The sequence below is a fragment of the Mesoplodon bidens genome, assembly GCF_964165515.1.
Source record: "Mesoplodon bidens genome assembly, chromosome: 1".
Taxonomy (NCBI): domain Eukaryota; kingdom Metazoa; phylum Chordata; class Mammalia; order Artiodactyla; family Ziphiidae; genus Mesoplodon; species Mesoplodon bidens.
The window spans coordinates 40,357,635-40,382,840 of NC_138176.1; the positions used below are offsets into that span (position 1 = coordinate 40,357,635).

Sequence of the window (25,206 nt, forward strand, 5' to 3'; positions counted from 1 at the left end):
GTGATTGTTGGCAGGATTCAGTTTCTTGTGGGCTCTCAGTTGCTTATTAACTGTCAGTTGGAGGCTGCCCTCCCCTGGCTCTCTCTGTAGGCAGCTCATCACTTGGCAGCTGGCTTCTTCAAAGCCAGCAAGGGAGAGAATCTCGTAGCAGAATGGACGATACAGTCTTATGTGATGTAACCACGTGTCCCGTCATTTTGGTCTTATTCTGTTGGTTACAGGCAAATCACAGTTCCCACCCCGACTCAAGGGAAAGGGATTACACAGGCATGGATAATAAGAGACAGGTGGCTCAGGGGCCGTTTTGGAGCCTGCCACATTTGAGGCTGGCCAGGAATATGGCTTCTCTTTATCTCTTCTCTCCTCTCTGGGCATTCTCCTACTTAGCTAAGGGCACAATTCTCATCCTTCTGTCTCCTTCTTCTGACTGACAGAGAATTCAACACCCTGGTGGCCTTTCTTCCTCTTTTCCACTGTGGAAACGCAAGGAAAATGTAGCAGGAATCTCAGTCTTGGTAAGAAACTCTCATGCTTTTGGGGCTCTCCCCTGACAGCTGGTATTTTGTGTGTGTGACGTGTTCCCTAGCAGGTGTTTCTAAGTCATCATGAGGCTTATATAAACGACCTAAGTGGCATCTTCTCAGCTTTTATGTCTTCTGTTCACTGTTGTATTTAAGCAAGTGCTGAATCCCAACACTAGTTCACTTTCCCAGTGCCATCCTTTTAGAATTCTTGCTAGGACTGTGTTTTAGATTTTAATGTAGAATCATTAGTGGTTTGGGTTCTTTTACTCTTTGGCCCCATTAGCTGCTCTTTTGTGTCATTTCCCTGATTTCCCTCTTCTCTTCAGTCATCTTTAGGGGGTTTCTTGCCTTTCTCTGTCCTGCTCCTGGTCTGTGACTTGGTCAGTCTCCAATTATTGCTCTTCTTCATTGCTGAGGAGGCAGCGTGGTGTCAGTTAAGAACAAGGACTCCTATGTGGGAAAAGAATCTAAAAAAGAGTGAGTATATATGTATGTATAACAGGTTCACTTTGCTGAACACCTGAAACTAAAACAACATTGTGAATCAACTATACCCCAATAAAATTTTTTTAAAAAAAGAACAAGAACTGAAGCCAGGCTGCCTGGGTTTGAATCCTAGCTCTGCCATTTATTAGCTGAGGAATCTCAAGCAAGTGATTGAGTTTTGTTTCTGTGTGGGTGATATGAACAGTTCTGATTCTCTCACTGGCCAATAAGCCTCTGTTTGCTGCTGCTGCTCTTACCTTGCTCCCAAGGTATGTGCACTGATATAGGAGCAGTTTGTGCTTTATTACTAAATGAAACTTTAGACCAAGATTTTTTCTGGTGAAGTGGGCCAGAACATTTCTGAACTCATGAGAATACCTCTTTTTTTGTGTGTTAATGTTACCTTGGAACTTGCTTTGCCTCCTAAGGATGAGGATAGTTTACTTCTTCCAATAACAACAACATTTAATGAGCACTTAGTCTTTGCCATGAGCTTTATTAAACTGTTTGCAGGCATTATGTCTTTAACCCATATAACAACATTAAGCTGTAGTACTACTGTTAGTCTCATTCTATTGTTGAAGAAACTGAAGCTCAGAGGAATTAAAGAACATCCTCAAGGTCTTTAAGGTAGATTGGGGAATGAAGTTTTGTGTGACTGCAAAGCACATGCTTTTAATGACCACAGGACACTATCTCCCATAGAGCAAGTCTAAACCCCTCTTCATGAACTAACTCCTTAGGAGAAAAGAGGCTAAGAATCCAAAACAATCATGTCTTACAAGAGCTTCTATCTACTTCCGCAGCCTTAGTGCAAGTGACATCCTCTAGCATCTCAGCTCTCAAATGATCTTGGTTTTGATGCCTGCCAGTCTCCTTCCACCTTGTGGGAGCTTGGCCTCGCCCTAGAAGATAAAGTGTACGTTCAAAAAGGAGCGTATTCTTTTTAGTCAGGTTCCTACGTGACTGTTGTAGCATATTAATATTGTATGTGAGGTATGATTAAGAAATATTGAGTTTTTAACTGTCCCAGCCAGGATTTATACATCCAGATTATTCTCCTTAAGTGCATCAGCTAAGTTAATTGCTTGTATTCTGGTGATACTGCCATTGCACTGCATTCTCATAAATGAACTTCATCTCAATCACCTTGTAACTTCTTCCCCAGCCCCAGGACTGAGCACAGTGTCTTCTGCCACATAGGTAGTTCATTAGTCAGTTGTTGAAATCACTTCTAATTCTTTCAAATAACCCTGGTGGTGGCAAGTGACCACCTTTGAGGATGAATTTGATTCCTTGAACCTACTAAAATATTTTCCATCATAGCAAAGAACTTTGTGTTTGTTCAAAAATCAGGAGCAACTAAACTGTAATGAGACATTTTCTTGTGGGCATTGTACACAGGTTTTGAACATACAAGAAGAGTACTCAGTTTACTCTGAGCAGTCAGCCTCACTGGAATGAGTCCCAAAGCGATGAAGGGGTCAAGGAGAACTTTTTGTAGATAGAAAGTTCTGCTTAAAAGTTGGTAGTGCCGGGCTTCCCTGGTGGCGCAGTGGTTGAGAGTCTGCCTGCCGATGCAGGGGACACGGGTTCGTGCCCCGGTCCGGGAAGACCCCACATGCCACAGAGCGGCTGGGCCCGTGAGCCATGGCCGCTGAACCTGCGCGTCCGGAGCCTGTGCTCCACAACAGGAGAGGCCACAACACTGAGAGACACGCGTACCGCAAAAAAAAAAAAAAAAAAAAAAGTTGGTAGTGCTTCACCTTGTGATCTTTGTTTTTCTTGAAAACATAGCTGACAAATCCATACTGTTGTTGACGAGGCTGTGAAGTGAAGCTAGCCTTGGTGATAGGCTACTGGCATTCGCAGTGTGGCTTTTATTTTCCACAGATGTCCACTGAGTACTTGGCATTACAATGCACACCAGAAGAATTAGCACTAGTGGAAAATTTTCATTCCCTCCTTCAAGAATTTATCATCAAAAAAAGAAACTCAGTACTGATATGAAGAATGCTAACAAATGCATAGCTATAACTTTCGGTTTGCATGTTAGTAAAGGCTACCAACTAAGATGGAGATTTTTATTTAACACTTCATTCAGATCAGCTTAGAAGAGTTTCATGTTGTTGTCAAAAGTGTGATTTGAACCTCTTTCCAAAAGGTTCACCTAGAGAGAGTCTGAATTTGATGGACTATCATACTTGCACTAGCAAACACAATAATTGTAATTATATTTTGGGGACATAGTCTGTGGTGGGCACTGTACATGCATTATCTCTAGTCTGTATAATGGCTCTCCAAGGTATGTATTATTGTCCTTATTTTACAGACCTGGAAGCTGAGGCTTAGAGGATTAACTTACTTGGCAGAGACCACACTGCTATTAAATAGCAGAGGTAGAGTTCAAGACTATGTATTTTAAATTTATATCAAACTCTCTGCATTTTCCATGCTTTTAAAAGCCTTCCATACCAAGTAACCTGGAGTATAAAGCTACAGCCAGCCGATGAGCATGTTCCTCGGTGTTGGGTACAATCTACAATACAAATCTCTGACTCTTCATTCCTTCCCAGCTATTTTTATTGGTGTTGACAAGTTATTTCTTTGTTACCAGGAAGCTCTCTGTAGTGATGGGGTGTTTTTCCATTCTCTCCCTTCTTTATGCCCCTCTTACAGACACACACACACACACCCTGATGGTCTGGAAAACTTGGGGTTTCTGCCTGTTCTATAAATGAGGTGACACAGTCTCTCATGGTACCTCAGTGTATGGAGCCATTTTACAATTAATATTAATCTCTTCTCTCTGAAGGCCTTTAACACTGAGGCTTCAGGTGAGGAAAGTTAACAGGTTCCTATTTTATAAGTGTTGTCTACTTGGAGCCATATGTTATTCACATAAAATGAGCAATTGTTGCATTCTACGCACTAGAAGTAAGATGTTTTCATTTGGGCTGTTCTGTGAAGGGAAAGAAGTTGGAACTTCCTACCCCTTGCTTGGGGATGCTAAAATGTTATGAAATTGAAAAACAGAAGTAAAACATCATTCTGAATGACTTCCTTTTGGAAAAGGTGGGCATTTTGCTGAGCATAATCCATTATTCCATGAATTACATGAATCTCCACTCTTTGAATTGTATATATGGACGAAGTAGGAAGTCTGATCATTGAACTCTGGGTGTCCCTGGTGCTGGAGTGATACCCTTGTTAGATCAAAGCTTGACTTTGGCAGATCACATCTTTCATTTTATTTAATCCTAACAACCACACAGTATAGTAGGGGCCATTTGATTCTCTTTCAGAAATAAAGAAATTGAGTCTGGGTAAATGTGAATGGATTTTCCCAAGGTCACGTGGCTAGGAAGTGGTAAGATTTTGAGCCAAGGTTTTATCTGGGCATTGTCCTTTGATAGATGTTGGTGGTTTGGGTTGCTTTATCACTTATCTTTTCTATCCTATAATCTCTATTTTTATTTTATTAATTTATTTATTTTAATTTTCGATTTTATTTAATTTATTTTTTTATACAGCAGGTTCTTATTAGTCACCCATTTTATACACATCAGTGTATACATGTCAATCCCAATCGCCCAATTCATCACACCACCCCACACCCCCCACCACTTTCCCCCCTTGGTGTCCATACGTTTGTTCTCTACATCTGTGTCTCTATTTCTGCCCTGCAAACCGGTTCATCTGTACCATTTTTCTAGGTTCCACATATATGCGTTAATATGCGATATTTGTTTTTCTCTTTCTGACTTACTTCACTCTGTATGACAGTCTCTAGATCCATTCACGTCTCTACAAATGACCCAATTTCATTCCTTTTTATGGCTGAGTAACATTCCATTGTATATATGTACCACATCGTCTTTATCCATTCGTCTGTCGATGGGCATTTAGGTTGCTTCCATGACCTGCGTATTGTAAACAGTGCTGCAATGAACATTGGGGTGCATGTGTCTTTTTGAATTATGGTTTTCTCTGGGTGTATGCCCAGTAGTGGGATTGCTGGATCATATGGTAATTCTATTTTTAGTTTTCTAAGGAACCTCCACAGTGGCTGTATCAATTTACATTCCCACCAACAGTGCAAAAGGGTTCCCTTTTGTCCACACCCTCTCCAGCATTTGTTGTTTGTAGATTTTCTGATGATGCCCATTCTAACTGGTGTGAGGTAATACCTCATTGTAGTTTTGATTTGCATTTCTCTAATAATTAGTGATGTTGAGCAGCTTTTCATGTGCTTCTTGGCCATCTATATGTCTTCTTTGGAGAAATGTCTATTTAGATCTTTTGCCCATTTTTGGATTGGGTCGTTTGTTTTTTTAATATTGAGCTGCATGAGCTGTTTATATATTTTGGAGATTAATCCTTTGTCCATGGATTCATTTGCAAATATTTTCTCCCATTCTCAGGGTTGTCTTTTCATCTTGTTTATGGTTTCCTTTGCTGTGCAAAAGCTTTGAAGTTTCATTAGGTCCCATTTGCTTATTTTTGTTTTCATTTCCATTACTCTAGGAGGTGGATCAAAAAGATCTTGCTGTGATTTATATCAAAGAGTGTTCTTCCTATGTGTTCCTCTAAGAGTTTTAAAGTGTCCAGGCTTACATTTAGGTCTCGAATCCATTTTGAGTTTATTTTTGTGTAGGTGTTAGGGAGTGTTCTAATTTCATTCTTTTACATGTAGCTGTCCAGTTTTTCCACCACCACTTATTGAAGAGACTGTCTTTTCTCCACTGTATATCCTTACCTTCTTTGTCATAGATTAGTTGACTATAGGTGCGTGGGTTTATCTCTGGGCTTTCTATCTTGTTCCATTGATCTATGTTTCTGTTTTTGTGCCAGTACCATATTGTCTTGATTACTGTAGCTTTGCAGTATAGTCTGAAGCCAGGGAGTCTGATTCCTCCAGCTTCTTTTTTTTCCCTCAAGACTGCTTTGGCTATTCGGGGTCTTTTGTATCTCCATACAGATTTTAAGATTTTTTGTTCTAGTTCTGTAAAAATTGCCATTGGTTATTTGATACAGATTGCATTGAATCTATAGATTGCTTTGGGTAATAGAGTCATTTTCACAATATTGTCTTCCAATCCAAGAACATGGTATATCTCTCCATCTGTTAGTATCATCTTTAATTTCTTTCATCAGTGTCTTATAGTTTTCTGCATACAGGTCTTTTGTCTCCCTAGATAGGTTTATTCCTAGGTATTTTATTCTTTTTGTTACAATGGTAAATGGGAGTGTTTCCTTAAATTCTCTTTCAGACTTTTCATTATTAGTGTATAGGAATGCAAGAGATTTCTGTGCATTAATTTTGTACCCTGCAACTTTATAAATTCATTGATTAGCTCTAGTACTTTTCTGGTGTCATCCTTAGGATTCTCTACATATAGTATCATGTCATCTGCAAACAGTCACAGTTTTACTTCTTCTTTTCAACTTTGTATTCCTTTTATTTATTTTTCTTCTCTGATTGCCATGGCTAGGACTTCCAAAACTATGTTGAATAATAGTGGTGAGAGTGGACATCCTTGTCTTGTTCCTGATTTTAGAGGAAATGCTTTCAGGTTTTCACCATTGAGAATGATGTCTGCTGTGGGTTTGTTGTATATGACCTTTATTATGTTGAGGTAGGTTCGCTCTGTGCCCACTTTCTGGATAGTTTTTATCATAAATTGGTGTTGAACTTTGTCAGAAGCTTTTTCTGCACCTATTGAGATGATCATATGCTTTTTATTCTTCAATTTGTTAATATGGTGTATCACATTGATTGATTTAAATATATTGAAGAATCCTTGCATCCCTGGGATAAATCCCACTTGATCATGGTGTATGATCCTTTTAATGTGTTGTTGGATTCTGATTGCTAGTATTTTGTTGGGGATTTTTGCATCTATATTCATCAGTGATATTGGTCTGTAATTTTCTTTTTTTGTAGTATCTTTGTCTGGTTTTGGTATCAGGGTGATGGTGGCCTCATAGAATGAGTTTGGGAGTGTTCCTTCCTCTGCAATTTTTTGGAAGAGCTTGAGAAGGATGGGTGTTAGCTCTTCTCTAAATGTTTGATAGAATTCACCTGTGAAGCCATCTGGTCCTGGACTTTTGTTTGTTGGAAGATTTTTCATCACAGTTTCAATTTCATTACTTGTGACTGGTCTGTTCATTTTTTCTATTTCTTCCTGGTTCAGTCTTGGAAGGTTATACTTCTCTAGAAATTTGTCCATTTCTTACAGGTTGTCCATTTTATTGGCATAGAGTTGCTTCTAGTAGTCTCTTAGGATGCTTTGTATTTTTGCAGTGTCTGTTGTTTCGTCTCCATTTTCATTTCTAATTTTATTGATTTGAGTCCTCTCCCTCTTTTCCTTGATGAGTCTGGCTAATGGTTTATCAATTTTGTTTATCTTCTCAGAGAACTAGCTTTTATTTCTACTGTTCTTTGCTATTTTTTTCTTTGTTTCTATTTCATTTATTTCTGCTCTGACCTTTATCATTTCTTTCCTTCTACTAACTTTGGGTTTTGTTTGTTCTTCTTTTCTAGTTCCTTTAGGTGCAAGGTTATATTGTTTATTTGAGATATTTGTTGTTTCTTGAGGTAAGATTATATTGCTATAAACTTCCCTCTTAGAACTGCTTTTGCTGCATCCCATAGGTTTTGGATCATCGTGTTTTCATTGTCATTTGTCTCTAGGTATTTTTTGATTTCCTCTTTGATTTCTTCAGTGATCTCTTGGTTATTTAGTAACGTATTGTTTAGCCTCCATGTGTGTGAGTTTTTTACGTTTTTTTTCCCTGTAATTCATATGTAATCTCATCTTGTTGTGGTCACAAAAGAAGCTTGATATGATTTCCATTTTCTCAAATTTACTGAGGCTTGATTTGTGACCCAAGATGTGATCTATCCTGGAGAATGTTATGTGCGCACTTGAGAAAAAAGTGTAATCTGCTGGTTTTGGATGGAATGTCCTATAAATATCAATTCTATCTGGTCTATTGTGTCATTTAACGCTTCTGCTTCCTTGTTTATTTTCATTTTGGATGATCTGTCCATTGGTATAAATGAGGTGTTAAAGTCCCCCACTATTATTGTGTTACTGTCGATTTCCTCTTTTATAGCTGTTAGCAGTTGCCTTATGTATTGAGGTGCTCCTATGTTGGGTGCATATATATTTATAATTGTTATATCTTCTTCTTGGATTGATCCCTTGATCATTATGTAGTGTCCTTCCTTGTCTCTTGTGACATCCTTTATTTTAAAGTCTATTTTATCTGATATGAGTATTGGTACTCCAGCTTTCTTTTTATTTCCATTTGCATGGAATATCTTTTTCCATCCCCTCACTTTCAGTCTGAATGTGTCCCTAGGTCTGAAATGGGTCTCTTGTAGTCAGCATATATATGAGTCTTGTTTTTGTATCCATTCAATAGGCCCTTGTCTTTTGGTTGGAGCATTTAATCTATTCACATTTAAGGTAGTTATCGATATGTATGTTCCTATGACCATTTTCTTAAGTGTTTTGGGTTTGTTTCTGTAGGTCCTTTTCTTCTCTTGTGTTTCCCACTTAGAGAAGTTCCTTTAACATTTGTTGTAGAGCTGGTTTTGTGGTTCTGAATTCTCTTAGCTTTTGCTTGTCTGTAAAGCTTTTGATTTCTCCATCGAATCTGAATGAGATCCTGGCCGGGTAGAGTAATCTTGGTTGTAGGTTCTTCCCTTTCATCACTTTAAGTATATCATGCCACTCCCTTCTGGCTTGCAGAGTTTCTGCTGAGAAATCAGCTGTTAACCTTATGGGAGTTCCCTTGTATGTTATTTGTCATTTTTCCCTCGCTGCTTTCAATCATTTTACTTTGTCTCTAATTTTTGCCAGTTTGATTACTATGTGTCTGGGCATGTTTCTCCTTGGGTTTATCCTGTATGGGACTCTTTGTGCTTCCTGGACCTGAGTGGCTATTTCCTTTCCCATGTTAGTGAAGTTTTCGACTATAATCTCTTCAAATATTTTCCTGGGTCCTTTCTCTCTCTCTTCTCTTTCTGGGACCCTTACAATGCAAATGTTGTTGCGTTTAATGTTGTCCCAGAGGTCTTTTAGGCTGTCTTCATTTCTTTTCATTCTTTTTCTTTATTCTGTTCTGCAGCAGTGAATTCCACCATTCTGTCTTCCAGGTCACTTATCTGTTCTTCTGCCTCAGTTATTCTGCTATTGATTCCTTCTAGTGTAGTTTTCATTTAAGTTATTGTATTGTTCATCTCTGTTTGTTTGTTCTTTAATTCTCTAGGTCTTTGTTAAACATTTCTTACATCTTCTCAATCTTTGTCTCCATTCTTTTGCCGAGGTCCTGGATCATCTTCACTATCATTATTCTGAATTCTTTCTCTGGAAGGTTTCCTATCTCCTCTTCATTTAATTGTTTTTCTGTCGTTTTATCTTGTTCCTTCATCTGGTGCATAGCCCTCTGCCTTTTCATCTTGTCTATCTTTCTGTGAATGTGGTTTTTGTTCCACAGGCTGCAGGATTGTAGTTCTTCTTGCTTCTCCTTTCTGCCCTCTGTTTGTTGAGGCTATCTAAGAGGCTTGTGAAAGTTCCCTGATGGGAGAGACTGGTGGTAGGTAGAGCTGGCTGTTGCTCTGGTGGGCAGAGCTCAGTAAAACTTTAATCCACTTGTCTCTTGATGGGTGGGGCTGAGTTCCCTCCCTGTTGGTTGTTTGGCCTCAGGCAAGCCAACACTGGAGCCTACCTTGGCTCTTTGGTGGGGCTAATGGCAGACTCTGGGAGGGCTCACACCAAGGAGTACTTCCCAGAACTTCTGCTGCCAGTGTCCTTGTCCCCACTGTGAGCAACAGCCACCCCCCCGCCTCTGCAGTAAGCCCTCCTCCACTAGCAGGTAGGTCTGGTTCAGTCTCCCCTTGGGTCACTGATCCTTCTCCTTGGTCCCTATGCACACACTACTTTGTGTTTGCCCTCTAAGAGTGGAGTCTCTCTTTCCCCCAGTCCTGTCGAAGTCCTGCAATCAAATCCCACTAGTCTTCAAAGTCTGATTCTCTAGGAATTCCTCCTCCCGTTGCCAGACCCCCAGGTTTGGACGCCTGACGTGGGGCTCAGAACCTTCACTCCAGTGGGTGGACTTCTGTGGTATAAGTGTTCTCCAGTCTCTGAGTCACCCACCCAGCAGTTATGGGATTTGATTTTACTGTGATTGTGCCCCTCCTTCCGTCTCATTGTGGCTTCTCCTTTGTCTTTGGATGTGGGGTATCTTTTTTGGTGAGTTCCAGTGTCTTCCTTTTGATCATTGTCCAGCAGGTAGTTGTGATTCTGGTGTTCTCGCAAGAGAGAGTGAGAGCACGTCCTTCTACTCCGCCATCTTGGTTCCTAATCATATAATCTTTAAACAGTTTGAGAAATAGTGCAATTCAAGTGGGAAGCAACATAGATAGTAGCTTAATTACTGATCAAAACAGTATAGGAGAACTGAGAATTGTCAGTTACCTCCTTCTCTAAAGCATGAATTGGACCTTAGTAACCCTGATCTAGTCATCCTAGTCCGGTAATAGCTGGAGAGAAGCCGTCAGAGAGAGCTGGCTGGCCCTCCTGGAAGGAGGCAGACCTTGTCCTGCTTACTGTGTGGAAGTTAGCTTGGCCCAGGTGTGGGAGAGAACAAGAGGGAGGCCCTTGCTGCCCAGCTCTGTGTGCAGCCTCAGCACTAAGCCAGTGCTTACTCTAGCCTCTCTAGCCTTCCCAGGTGATAAGTCACTTGCTTTTGAGAAGGGAGGAGGGTTTGGGGGGGGAGAGGTAGGGAGAGAAAGTGGCTTACTCTAACACTGCTTCCACCCAAGAAAGACTAAAAATTTCTTCCTAAAAACATGAGGGAGGGTATTTTAAGAGTGTCCACCCCAAACCCCAACAGTAGAAATACTGCTCTTTAAAGTTTTTTCTCTTGAGGTGATCTTTTGTGTTGTTCTCTCCTGCCTTTTTGATTTTGGAGAGAAAAGGAGAGACAACTATATTTTTCTCTGTGTTTTGGGTATAAAGAAAGGAAAAGACTAATGTAGTAGAAACCAGGAAATGGTCTTTATGAGACGTATAATCAGATTCTTTCTTCTCATGGCAGGTGATGGAAATGTACAGGAACAATGGGAGAAGCCGGTAACTTATAGGAAGCCAAGATGACAAGAATTTTAAAAAATAATCAGTGAGTAAAATTTTGTTAGCCCTTTAGAATTCCGTTGACTACAGGGTGAATTTTCTGTAAGAAACCATGGTAAAATAACAGCACAATTAAATACCTCAAAAGTTTAAAAGAGAAATTTTGAAAAGTAAATGTCCAAACACTTCAGAAAGTTGGTGCCAACATTTGAGAAATTTTGTTTTTGGTAGAATGTGTCATCTTAAGTTGGGTATGTCAGTTTGGTAGATAGAGCATAGTATTTAAAGAATTGAAAGAGGATTCCTTTTACATTAACCTTGGAGTAGCCCTTCTCAAATGCAGATCATTCTTCATTCCATTGGTTCTGTGGGCCCCATTTCTTACCCACTTTTTGTGGGTACATTTTGGAGGTAAATATGAATAAACTTGATGAATATGAATAAAAGTCAGCTCTTGGGCTTCCCTGGTGGCGCAGTGTTTGGGAGTCCGCCTGCCGATGCAGGGGACACGGGTTCGTGCCCCGGTCTGGGAAGATCCCACATGCCGCGGAGTGGCTGGGCCCGTGAGCCATGGCCGCTGAGCCTGTGCATCCGGAGCCTGTGCTCCGCAACAGGAGAGGCCACAACAGTGAGAGGCCCGCAAACCGCTTAAAAAAAAAAAAAAAAAAGTCAGCTCTTTGTCTATTCCTCTTCGTTCCACCATTTTCTTTTACATATCAAAGGCCATTAGTGTTTGTTAATTATCTGACAGTTATACGTGGTTGGCTTTGGTTTCATTATGGTAATGATAACGTTAGTAAGTGGGGTAGTTACTGGAAAGATCATACATTTTTGAGTCAGACATTCATAGACCTGGCTCTTGCTGTTGTTCTTTTAGTAGTTACTCAGCCTCTCAACCTCAGTTGACTCATCTGGATACTGGATTTGATAATACTTCTCATGAAACTAAATACCATGGGGATAGTACTTTGTGCTGTGACTAGTGCATTACAGGGCCACAATAGAAGTAGTTACTTTCTATCCTTATATTTGTATCATGATTTATCGTTTGCAAGCCTTTATCTTGACTTAGAAGACTGGCCAGCTGAACTTCCTGAGCTCCTGTCAGGCAGTGGTGGGTTAACATTGCAGGTAGTGATATGCAGGTAAATGTTTAGAGCCAGCCCTGATGGGGGGAGGGGGTTGTAGTGTTTGCTGATTTCCATGGTGTGAACACTCCCACCATAGCTGATTTCACACTACCAGCAAAAGTCGCCACCAGCAGAGTTAGGAAGGGATGTGCAGGAGCACACTGTTTTATGATTTCCTACCAACCAGGTACAGTAGTTGCAAAGAACATCAAGAGCATTGATAATAGTAAAACAGGAAGTGACGTGTTTTGAGTATTTATGATCTTTGTTCTTAGTATAGTTTAATTGTATGTTTATGTAATTTAACTTTTAATGATGGTGTGTTTAACAACTGCCTTGCCAAAAGTCCTGAGAATATGCAATTTGTTCTAAGGGACTGGTATGAGCTGGCCCCAGCTCACCACGGATTGTAAGTTTCCTATTGTGAAGACATTTCCAAGCCACAAATCTTCAATTATCTTTCTCAGCCCTGGTGGTAAGAGTTTGGTTTGCTCAACATCATTAATCATTAGAGAAATGCAAATCAAAACTACAATGAGATATCATCTCACACCGGTCAGAATGGCCATCATCAAAAAATCTACAAACAATAAATGCTGGAGAGGGTGTGGAGAAAAGGGAACCCTCTTGCAATGCTGGTGGGGATGTGAATTGGTACAGCCACTATGGAGAACAGTATGGAGGTTCCTTAAAAAACTAAAAATAGAACTACCATATGACCCAGCAATCTCACCACTGGGCATATACCCTGAGAAAACCATAATTCAAAAAGAGTCATGTACCAAAATGTTCATTGCAGCTCTATTTACAATAGCCAGGACATGGAAGCAACCTAAGTGTCCATCATCGGATGAATGGATAAAGAAGATGTGGCACATATATATGATGGAATATTACTCAGCCATAAAAAGAAACGAAATTGAGTTATTTGTAGTGAGGTGGATGGACGTAGAGTCTGTCATACAGAGTGAAGTACGTCAGAAAGAGAAAGACAAATACCGTATGCTAACACATATATATGGAATCTAAGAAAAAAAAAAAAGGTCATGAAGAACCTAGGGGTAAGACGGGAATAAAGACACAGACCTACTAGAGAATGGACTTGAGGATATGGGGAGGGAGAAGGGTAAGCTGTGACAAAGTGAGAGAGTGGCATGGACATATATACACTACCAAACGTAAAATAGATAGCTAGTGGGAAGCAGCCGCATAGCACAGGGAGATCAGCTCGGTGTTTTGTGACCCCTAGAGGGGTGGGATAGGGAGGGTGGGAGGGAGGGAGATGCAAGAGGGAAGACATATGGGAATATATGTATATGTATAACTGATTCACTTAGTTATAAAGCAGAAACTAACACACCATTGTAAAGCAATTATACTCCAATAAAGATGTTAAAAAAAAAGCAAACCTGGCCTGGTTTTGAATCCATGCTAAGTTATCATGCCCCCATAGCTTCTGGAATGAAGATAAGGGTCAGGATCAATTTAGATTTTAGACCTATTTTCTTAAGAGTGTGACTGGCATTCTCACGTTGTTAACTCAGCTTTGTAACTGGTCCCTGGCACCCCTCACTTCTTCTGGCTTTCAAGTGCCAGTGCTTGGAGATAAGTCAGACTGTTCACTCCCTTTTGAACTTCCTTCTTTCCCTTCTCTGTACTCCCGTGACTCTGCATTTCCTCAGGTAATGACAGTTTGGGGACAAGCAGCCAGGGTGCCCCTAACTAACCATGGCGTGTAGCTTTGCTTTTTTTTTTTTTTTTTTTTTTTTTTTTTTTGCGGTACGCGGGCCTCTCACTGTCGTGGCCTCTCCCGTTGCGGAGCACAGGCTCCGGACGCGCAGGCTCAGCGGCCATGGCTCACGGGCCCAGCCGCTCCGCAGCATGTGGGAGCTTCCCAGACCGGGGCACGAACCCGTGTCCCCTGCATCGGCAGGCGGACTCTCAACCACTGCGCCACCCGGGAAGCCCCAGGAAGCCCCTGTAGCTTTGCTTTTGATTCAGAAATTAAGGAAAAGGAATTGTCTCCAGAGAGAGCGAAACAAAACCAAACAAAAAACCTGGTTAGGGCTTCCCGGGTGGCGCAGTGATTGAGAGTCCGCCTACCGATGCAGGGGACGCGGGTTCGTGCCCCGGTCCGGGAAGATTCCGCATGCCGCAGAGCGGCTGGGCCCGTGAGCCATGGCCGCTGAGCCTGCGCGTCCGGAGCCTGTGCTCCGCAACGGGAGAGGCCACGACAGTGAGAGGCCCGCGTACCGCAAAAAAAAAAAAAAAAAAAAAAAAAAAAAAAAAAAACCAGGGCAGTTTGAAGTTCGTACTGGCTGGATTAAAATCTTAGGGAATAAAATGGAAGGAAGAAAGGAAACTGGATCAGATATCTCAGTGTTTCTTCTGGAAGCAGTTTCTTCAGTTTTCTCAGTTGCCCTTTAGAAGGGAACAATTGAAGCCTGAAATTGCTAAGTAACAGCTAAGATCGTGGTGGTTGTTTTTATTTTAAATCTCACCCACCTAGTTCTCAAAACACATTCTTTATTGAACCTTCAAAAAATGCCTTGGATATTTCAAAACATTCATTTGTGTCAATTCCCTGAATCAGACTTACATAATCTTAAAACATTTATTTCCCTTATTTCTTCCTAAAACAATAGGTATTTATATTTCCTACTGAGTCAGGATTGGACTTGGATTATTGCTAAAGTAGTTCTTGTCCGTTTGAAGAGGAAGCTCATGGATAAAAACCTGAGAGACTTGCCTCTGGATTAAGAAATATTAACCCACGTCTTAAACAAGTTGCATAAGGGTGTCTTTGGTAACTTTGAAAGCAAACATGGGAGTAATGATTAATAGAGAAATTTTGCCACAGATAAAATATCCTGATTGATCATTTCGCTCTCCAGAATGGACCCTATGCAATTTCTGAACATCCCCACTATAGATGAATTTTTGATTAGAGCACTACTAGGTGTACAGTCTTCAAATGTGTAAATTTTATAGCCTTTCTTTATGTTCAAATCAACACACTCAGTAGTTTCTGGGTACTTGGGTCATGGGTTATTAGGTTAGATTCCAGTAAAGGTAAAACAGGCTTATTCCACTTCAGGAGCTGATAATCAAGCCTGAACAAAGAAAACTGCCGTTTCAAAACAAATGTGGTAAATGTTATAATAGATATATTAGACTCTCAGGAAACAGACAGGAGAGAGGAATTACCTGTGTGATAAGGGTGGTGGGCTAGACCGGGGTGGGGGGGGTGGGGAGGGTTTCAAGAGCAGATGACATTTGAATTGGGTATTAATGATTAATGCCTTTTAATTAAAATACCCTTTTTTAGATTATAAAAATTAACAATGCAAATTGGAAAGAGCTTTAAAGTGTGAAAATTACTAAGATTCAAAAAATCATTATCACTACCTAGAGATACCATTATTAGCATTTTTTTTTTGTATTCTGCCATACTCTTCCTGTGTCTAGATTAGATATGTATTTTTCCTCCCTAAAATGGATCATTATTAATATTGTTTTGAAACCTGATTCAACTGATAATATACTGAGACCATGCCACCTCAATAGGTATAATCTACATCATTTTTGTTATTGTTTTATAGCATTCCATGTATATGTGGTCTGTAATGGATTTAACCATTTCCCTATTAGTGGGCATTTAGGTTGTTTTCAACTTTTCATTCTTGTAAAGCACACTATGATGAACATCTTCGTGTATGCACTGTGGTGCACTTACCTAATTATTCAATATTTGAGCAGGATCTTTGAACAGAGTTGGGGCAGTGCCTAGGGAATACTCTAGGTAGAACAAACAGTTTGAGCCAAGAGGCAGAGGTGGGAAAGGAAGATTCCATTCTGGGGAAAGGCTGGAACTGTAGTTTGGTAGAATGCAAAGAGTGAAGGCAAGTGTAGTGCTAATTAGGGCTGGAGCCTTTGATGCTAAGTCCTTTATTCATTCTCAGTTGGGAGCCACGCGTGGAATCTATATCATACTTGAAATGAAGACTGGTTGTCTTCAGTTTTCCTTAATTTATCTTGTTTGGGAAGAAATAAAAATTATTAATAGTGCTGCCTTCTGAAACTTCTTGAGAGTCTTAAGAAACTGATCAGTCAGGGAGTAAGCAAGTAAGAGAAGTCATGGGGACAGTGTGTGTGTACAGATAAAACTCAACTAGGGGAGCTTATGGTTTTGACAAGGGAAGGAAACATCATTAATAAATGCATTTTCTTCTTAAGGAATTTAAACAAACTATTTGTGATTAAATTTAATTTGGGAAAGACATGGGTTAAGACATAGATATCAAAATTTAATAATAATACTACCTTATATTTATTGAGTACTTTTATGTGCTTATGTGTTTTAAATACATTGTTTTACTTAAATCTCTCAACAACCTTCTTAGGATGTGTCAAGAATTATCTCCATTTTGCGGGTGAAACAGAGGCCTCAAAGGCTGCTTTGGTGAGAGGTCACCAAACTTGGGGTTCCAGTTCAGGAGCTTCTGGGGCCTTGGGCAAGTGCTGGGATCACACCGGGTTGGTTGTAAGGATACAGTGAGACAATATCTGAAATATTATGAAAACACCATAAAGTACCACAGAAATGGAAAGACTGCTTTTTTTTATAATAGGACATCATCTTCTATCACTACTGAAGGGAAGAAAGCACTTCTCTAGCCATTTTCCATTTCCTCTGTGGTAGATTATATTATTGTCAAAACATTTGCTATTCCTCCCTACCCACCCTCCATCCTGTGAGAGGATATTCTTTCCCACCCCACTGAGGGTTGAGCCCTGTGGCTGGCTTGCCATAGGACTTGCAAATAATAAGAAATGTAAATAACAATGATGTGCCATTTCCAGGCAGAAATGGAATAGACATTGCCTGATTCTGCCATCTTTCTTTTCTCTTTGCCCTGAGATCAGCCTGTCCCAGTTAGGGGTGCTCCTTCTGCCTTGGTTGCAGAGTGAAGGGGACATGGAGCCCAGCCTTGGCTCATCTGCAAAGCACCAAACAGGACCAGAAATAAACCTTTCTCTGTTGTTGGCCTCCAAAATGCTGGTGTTGTTACTGCAGCATATTTTAACCTGAACTGATATGCTCCTTTTTCACCCAGTAGGTACCACTCTCTCTCCCTTTCAGGACACACACACACACACCTTGTACAGAGAACATCCTTTTTAAGTTGAGAAACAGTGTTCCGCATCATCTGTTGTACTACACTCTTCCTCCTGCATTGAAGAGGTCAACCTTCATCAGAGGTTATCACTTCAAATAAGGCATTTAAATAAGGTATTTAGGGTTGACCAACTTGACCCTTAATTTTTTTTTCTTCAAACATTTGTAGAACATGTCCCACGTCAAGGTCTGGACGTCTGGAGGTTTAAAACATCCAAGCCCTGGACCCAGCCTTCAGGAATCTTAGAGTACGATGCAATTGGTTGCTGTGTATCCCAGCAGCTATAAAACAAGGCAGACAGTGTCGGGTGCTGAAGGAGAGTGTCACTTTGATAATTGGCAAACTGTGTTCATGTAGGTGTCCCCACTTTGTTGTATGCCATCCTTAAGATGTTCTTTAAATGTCATTGCTTTCTTAGTTAAGCTTATCTTCCCTTTTCCATCTCCTCCTTAGCATGTATTTACTGTACCATTTAATTTGCATTGCATGTTAGACTTCCTTATTCTCAATATGTAGTTTTTAGTCACACAATTTACACTGACTCTCTCACTAGCTTAGTGTATATGTCCTTTCTTTAGACATATATTGTAAACTCTTTAATTTCTTTATCTTAATGCTTCCCCATAATATAAGCTGTTTAACACCCTGTTACAACAAAATTGTTGACTATTTTCTTTGATTTTCCCCCCTCAAGTTATTTGTCCTTTTCTCCATGTTGTATGAAGTTCGTTGTTATTAGTCCATGGGCTCCTTTTCTTTTTCTTCTTATGGTGTCTGATGTGTTTAAGGCTCTGCATGGGAGAACCAGTTTGTCTTGGTTTAGTAATACCTTACCTCAATTTGGAACAATTTCCAGTTGACCTGTCATATTTCAGGTCATGTGCCTAGTAATCTGTCTAATGACTAATCCTGGCTTTGGACCATGGAGTAAAACCAGAAGCTCCTACAAGTCTGTCTGACGAGCAGTTTCTAGATTAAGACAATGTACAGTTTACCTGTGGCCTTCTTTTATGATTGAATTCAGCTGTTCTGTGTCTCATTACTCATGACCACTTCTCCAGTTTAATTTCAGAAGGCACTGGGTTAATTTATTATTAAAGCCCCATCTTGGACCAAGGACTTTCAAACTTTTTGTCCAACATGCACAGAAAGAAGCAATTTTCAGCCTCCATCAGATAGGACGGAACACTCAGGGAGCTGCCATGGTTTATTGCTAATGGTCTGCCTTTAGGTTGGGTGGTGTGTTCATGATTGTTGATGTTAATATTATTTTTCCTGACAAATAAGTTAAATATTGGGTTGGCCAAAAAGTTCGTTCGGGTTTTCGTAACATCTTCTAGAAAAACTCGAATGAACTTTTTGGCCAACCCAATATATTCTCTTGTATGTAGTAAATACTGCATAACCAAAAACATTTTTTAAAATGTGAAATACAGTTAAAGCTGTGAAATGCATCCATTGCATTTATTTTGGCAGAACTGAGTCACCTTAGCTAGTTATTTTTGCAATTTTAACTTTCTTCTAAAACACCTAAGTGCCCTCTAAGATAATGCTCTCTTTTTTCAACAGGGCAAAATCAATTTTTTATGAAGATACTATTTATAGACCCTTAATTTGCAGACGATCTTCATGTCAGTACAAGCATCTGTATAATTTAAGGTTTACCCAGAGAAATATTTTCTTCTGTTTTGCCACAGAGAAATACCTTCTCTTGGGAAGATATAGAAAGTTAATGTCTGGGGCTTCCCTGGTGGCGCAGTGGTTGAGAGTCCACCTGCCGATGCAGGGGACACGGGTTCGTGCCCCTATCCCGGAAGATCCCACATGCCGCACAGCGGCTGGGCCCGCGAGCCATGGCCGCGGAGCCTGTGTGTCCGGAGCCTGTGCTCCGCAACGGGAGAGGCCACAGCAGTGAGAGGCCCGCGTACAGCAAAAAAAAAAAAAAAAAAAAAAAAAGAAAGTTAATGTCTGGCTATTGACTGTGTGTGAGTGCCCACTAGTTCCTTCTCTTCTCTGCAGGGAAATCTAGATGCTTTCACACAGAGTCTGAAACGTTAGCTCAGCTCTTAGTCACCTGAACTGAAAGCCCGCTCTTGTCTGGCTGCTATGGGTATCAGACAGAATAGTCCCAGCTTTGAGGTCAAACATTCATAGCTCTGAAGCAGGCTCTGACTCGTCTTCATGATTGACCTTAGGCTTCAAAACCTTCTTGAACTCCCAGTTTCGTCGTGTGTTCAGTCAGTGCAGTTGTTAATACCTGCCTTGCTGTATTGTGTACAGATTAAATGTAAAGTGATATGGGCACAATGGAAGCCACTCTCATTACTAGATACTCAGTAAATGAATTAAATTGAGCATGTTTTTCTTGCTGTAGGTGGAATTTTAAATACATTTTCCTATAGGAACAATGTTATGAATGGGGTTTGAGTATAGTGTTAGAAATATTATTAACATTATACTTAAGAGAAATCATGAGTTCAATAGGCCTTTAGAGTCTGACAGAGAAGCCAGTCTCTCTACATTTGGTCTCTAGTGAAATGCATTTCAAGTGCCACAGAAGTGTTCGTGAACTTTAGAGCTCCTTAAACAACTTACAGAATGTAATTTATCACCAGGTTGAGGACTGCTTAAATAAGCTTTTGCGTTAGACTTGAAATGGAATTTCTTGATAGATGTTGATATTTTGGGGGCAGACAAATGAGCCCTCCTTCCCACTTCTGGGAAGTAAACTCACCTCTCTTCTGGAGGACTTAACTGCTCTTCCCGCCCGTTCAACGAGGTAGTTCTAGTGTAGACCAGTCAGTCATGGGACCTTGGCCACTGGAGTGGCTACATGGCCCCAAGCTGGACCAGCATGAGTTTTTCTTAAGAATTTAGAAAATTATAACTATGGAATAGTCCCTCTTCGTGGCAGAGCTGGGAGTTAAGTGGAAGAAGGCAGATTTTAGGAAGGGAGAACAAAGCCAACCTGTAGAAGCAAAGATGTCCTCTTGTCCTGGTGGCATTCATTTTGAGTTGGTCCTAAAGCCTAGCCACCCCCGTGGCTCTTGTGTTGCTAGACTCAGTGAGTCTGTCTCGCTTCTGCCTCTGCTCCTTCAAGTGCCCTTTCTGTTACCTGCAAGTTAAAGAATACTGACTAATTCATTTGGTTGTTTGTACTTGGAATATTTAAGAAGCCTGTGTCTTTTTTATGGGCAATTATAATAAATGTAATTGCATCGTAGGATGGCTGATTTATCACATAGCTTTTTGAGAACAACGGTAGCGTTTATTCCCATCTCATAAAAGCAGAAATGTATTAGCACTAATCAAAGGATACGAGTGACTCCATGTGTGTATGTATGATAATGACTCTTGGACAGAGGCTTGCTTTAATGCAAATGTCATATAGCTTTTGATTTTAAACCATATAAACAAATGGAAACTTATGATGGTTCTGGTAGTTACAAGTTGCCTTGGAGAACTGCCATTTGCTACCTTTTATGCTTAGGAGCACTTGTAGGTAAACAGGTAGATGTGTCTATTTAAGGGGGAATTGGTACTTTGGTAAGATGGTCAGATATGTATGTATGTGTTCCTTACTTGAAACGGATGATAGAATGACTTAGTCCCTCTGTTCTCGTGAGTGGGTTAGTATTTGGGGAACTGAGATTGTATGTGCTGACACTCTTTTGTAAACTGTACTTCCCTTTAGGAAGTATCAGATTTGCTTTCTCAGTAGTGGCATTCTTTATTGTTGGAACATGTCGTAAAGAGCAAAGACACACATCTGCCACTTGGGTTCTGCTTGCCAAGTGGTTTGAACAGCTATAATATTTGTGTATTCTTGATGTGTCAGCAGTCAAAAGGAAAGTTTTCTTTCTCCTTTGTGGCTGTTATATAACTTAAACATCATTATATCAACAACTATTCAGAATCTGCTAGGTCCTGGGGGATACAAGGCCTCTGAAACACCATCTCTGCCTCCGATGGACTTTTGTCATCTGCCAAGAGAGAAAAGTCAGGCATTTCAAAAAGAAGGAAGATACTAAGGCTCTCTAAGTCAGTTTGAGATGGAGGTATAAAGAATAAGGTCTGTAGGCATTTGGAGGAGAGGAGAGTTCCCTGGGGCTTGAGCCAGTGAGGAGGGTTCCAGGAAAAGGAAGGGGTTTGAGTGGGTCTGGAAGGTAATAACCAGTAAGAAGAGTGAGGGCTTCCCTGGTGGCACAGTGGTTGAGAGTCCGCCTGCCGATGCAGGGGACACGGGTTCATGCCCCGGTCCGGGAAGATCCCACATGCCGCGGAGCGGCTCGGCCCGTGAGCCATGGCCGCTGAGCCTGCGCGTCTGGAGCCTGTGCTCCGCAACGGGAGAGGCCACAACAGTGAGAGGCCCGCGTACCGCAAAAAAAAAAAAAAAAAAAAAAAGAAGAGTGAGAAAGGTCATCAGACAGAGGCCATGGCATGGGCCCAGGTGTGGAGGTGATAATGTGCCCATTGCATTAGGGGAACAACAAGTAGACTGGTGGGGTTATTTGGCTGAGGGTTTTTTAAGTGGAAGATGGGGTTGGAGAGGTGAAAGCCAGCTTTTGAATGACAAACAGACAAACATAATGGCACTGGGGCCGGAGCTAATCGTTCCTTTGTTTTAACCATAGATTGACAGTCTTTGTACTTTGCATTTTAACTTTAGGCGACTAAGATATCCTAGAAATAGTGAGCCTTTTTCTATTGTGAGGATGTTCTAATAACATTGGTAATATGTCCTTATTTCCAAAGCATAAGGATCATTGTAAACATCTCTCAGGTGCTTTGAGTTATGATCTCAGGTGCACTTATTTATGAAGCCTTCCTTCTTCTTGAACGGAGCACCCACTTTATACATTTTCAGCTTGACTGCATCCTAGACAATAGAAACAAACTAGGTTATCTCTTCTCTTTCCTGTATGGGCTACCTTTCCCTTTTTCACTTTCACATATCTCAGTGTATCTATGTATGGCTGCACACATGCGTACAATTGTGTATTTAAAACTGCAGGGTCATGAAGTTTATTGAGTTGCTGATACACACATAGTGTGTGTGTGTGTGTGTGTGTGTGTGTGTGTGTGTGTATATATATATCGTCTTCTCATATAAAAGAGCTACAGTTCTTGATGTAACAGCCAACATATTATCAGTTTGGCCAGTATAATTGATGGTAATCGTTTCATAAACAGAAAATCAATGTGCCTTAAAATAGGTATGTATTTACCTGAATGTTTGAAGAAAGTTGCCTGTAAAGCAAATGTTTTCCTCTTGATCTCTACTATAAAAATATACTAGTTTAACTGATAGAAAGAGGACCCCCAGTCTATGACATGATGGCACGCTGGACTCTGACATTTATCACATGATGGTGAGGATGATGTATTGGGAGCACAGAGGATGGGACTCAGTGACCCTGGCACGAGGGCATGGATGACTGAACCAGGATGGAAAAAACGGTACAGGTGTGAAAGACATTAGGAAGGTGTCATCATGCCTGGGGATAGTGAACTGTCAATAGAGAGGGAGGGAGCTCGGATGACTCCAGAATTTAATTTACAGTGTCTAGGACAATAAGATTACCTTTATGAGGAATATGAGAGTCACGAGTGATTTATCGGTTTCATCATCTAGGATATAGGCCCAGTTTATGACTGTTGCTAAAGTTAAATGTTAGGTCATAGGCTTATCTTGTGCGTGCTCTTTTGGACCATAACTTGGTCTTAAAACTGGAAGAACGCTTAGAAATCTGCAGAGAGAGATGAAGCAGTTTACTTAGGGCAATATACCTGATCACTTATTGGCAGAGATTAGGACAGGAGCTCTTGACTCCAGGCGCAGAGTTCTTTCTATTCTTCCATGATGGTTCGAAGAAAAGAATAGCATTTTAGAAAGGGCCCTTGATCTCACTTAAGATTTTATCTTTGGTTTAAAGAGTATTTTAAAGAAATCTTGGCCTATGGAATGACTGGTTTTAAACAAATATGAGGAAGTTAAACTCAGGAGATTGTCTCTAAAGCCAAGATAGTTTAATTGGTAACTTAAAAAAATTTATTCCTCTGCAAAAAATCTCTTCCCTCACTGGTAACCAACTCTTAACTGGTGCTCAGGACCTAGCAGTTCTGTGGTCTCCTGTAATTTGCCAATTCCAAGCTACTTTAAGTTTCTTTTCAATATTTCTATTCCGAAATGATGTTTAGGGTACAGTGACCGAGATAGAATGAATATTTCCAAAATCACTCTTACTTTTTAAAAGTTGGTTTAATTGTGGCATAAATGGAATCATTCCAATTTTAAGCCTTTTTTTCCCCCTGCTACTAATAAAATTTCTCTTGTATAAAAGGAACACCAAATCCAAGAATCCTAAACCAAAAGCTTCTTCAGTTTTCTATTACTTAAATAGGGGACTCAGACCATGCAAATACCAAAGAACTATTTCAGCTCGAAAATTCTTTGGATATTTTAACATTGAAAAGAATTTAAACAAAAATTATGGGCCAGTTTGTCCACAGGTTTGGAGATTTTGATTCAGTAATCAGAGACAAGACAGCATTGTTTGAGTGCCTACTCTATGTCATGCACTGTCCAAATGCTTTGCATGTATTATTACATATAATCTGTCCAGCAAACTGTTGGGTGGGCATTTTGTCCCTTTCACTGCAGATAATTAACCCGCGCAAGATCATACAGTGTCAGAGGTTAGATCCATCTTAGAGGTTAGATCCCAATCTGCTTTGTCGCCAGATTCCACGCTCATTACGTCCAGGATCGCTGCCTAGCTTAAGAACTTTTACTAAGTAACAGAAATGAACACACATCCACTGATCAGGTATCTATCATAACAAAATTAATCCTTGTTTTGTAAGAGTTGTAAGGCCATCTACCATTTTCTTGACGTTGTTAAAGGCTTAAGTTTAAAAAAAAAAAAAGTCTAAAAGGCTCCTAAGCCTGATATAAATCAAGAAAGGAAAGTTCCGCCTTAACCGACAGTGAACAAGCTCATTGGTTAGGATCACACGGGCTGACTCATTTCTTTTTTGCTGTGTTAGAGGGCCACACCCCGCATTCCAAAAAAACCTCTGCTGCCCGGCCACACCCGCGGCCTCCCTGCTGGAGCCTCTGGGGTTGGACCCGGCGTGCCCGCTCACAGCTGCTCCCGGGAGAGGATCCTCCCGCCGCCCGCCCGCCGGGGCGTCGGCTGCTCAGCGCCGCGGTCCTTGCACCCCGACCCCTCAGGCCGCGGGAGAAGGCGGCCGGGGCCCTCCGAGGCGCGGGCGCACCCGAGGAGCCGGGGTCGCGGGTCGGCGCGCCGCCTGCCGCCTTCGACTCTCCGCCTGAGTCCGGGCGGGCAGCGCGCACCCTGAGCGCGCCGGCGCCGCGCGCAAACTTGGCGCCCCAGGAAGTTTCCCGAGACTTGGCCTCCTGGGAGGAGAGACCGTAAGTACTGCTCCTTCTGGGATACTAGGCTTCATTAGTGTGCCCTCTGGGGGACGCGTTGTAGCAGTTACAGACGGTGGGACCTGGTTAAAAGCCGGGAGAAACAGCCTCCCTTGCCCTGCAGAAAACACTCGGTACCGCAGTCGTTGCCATTCCTTCTACAGCGAAGTAAAGGGACTCTTAGTTTTTACTGAATCCACCTTGATGATCAAACAGGCAATAGCTATTGACACCTGAGAACGCTCACAGGGTAGTTGATAAAACAGTGGATCGGGATAGGCTGCATCAACAAATGCTCTG

General features: G+C 41.1%; 1 protein-coding gene across 7 annotated transcripts in view; it reads left to right on the forward strand.

Annotated features, from left to right (window-relative positions):
• SGMS1 (sphingomyelin synthase 1) overlaps positions 1–25,206 on the forward strand; it is a 292,102-nt gene that overhangs the window by 169,028 nt on the left and 97,868 nt on the right. For 5 of the 7 annotated variants that reach the window (XM_081223542.1, XM_081223543.1, XM_081223544.1 and 2 more), the window contains one exon: positions 11,124–11,204. The exons of 1 other annotated variant lie outside the window; for it this stretch is intronic. The gene's annotated coding sequence lies outside the window, so the exon portion shown is untranslated. Of the gene's footprint in view, positions 1–11,123; positions 11,205–24,526; positions 24,907–25,206 lie in introns of those variants that run through there. One more of the 7 variants, XM_081223548.1, reaches the window with a different exon arrangement.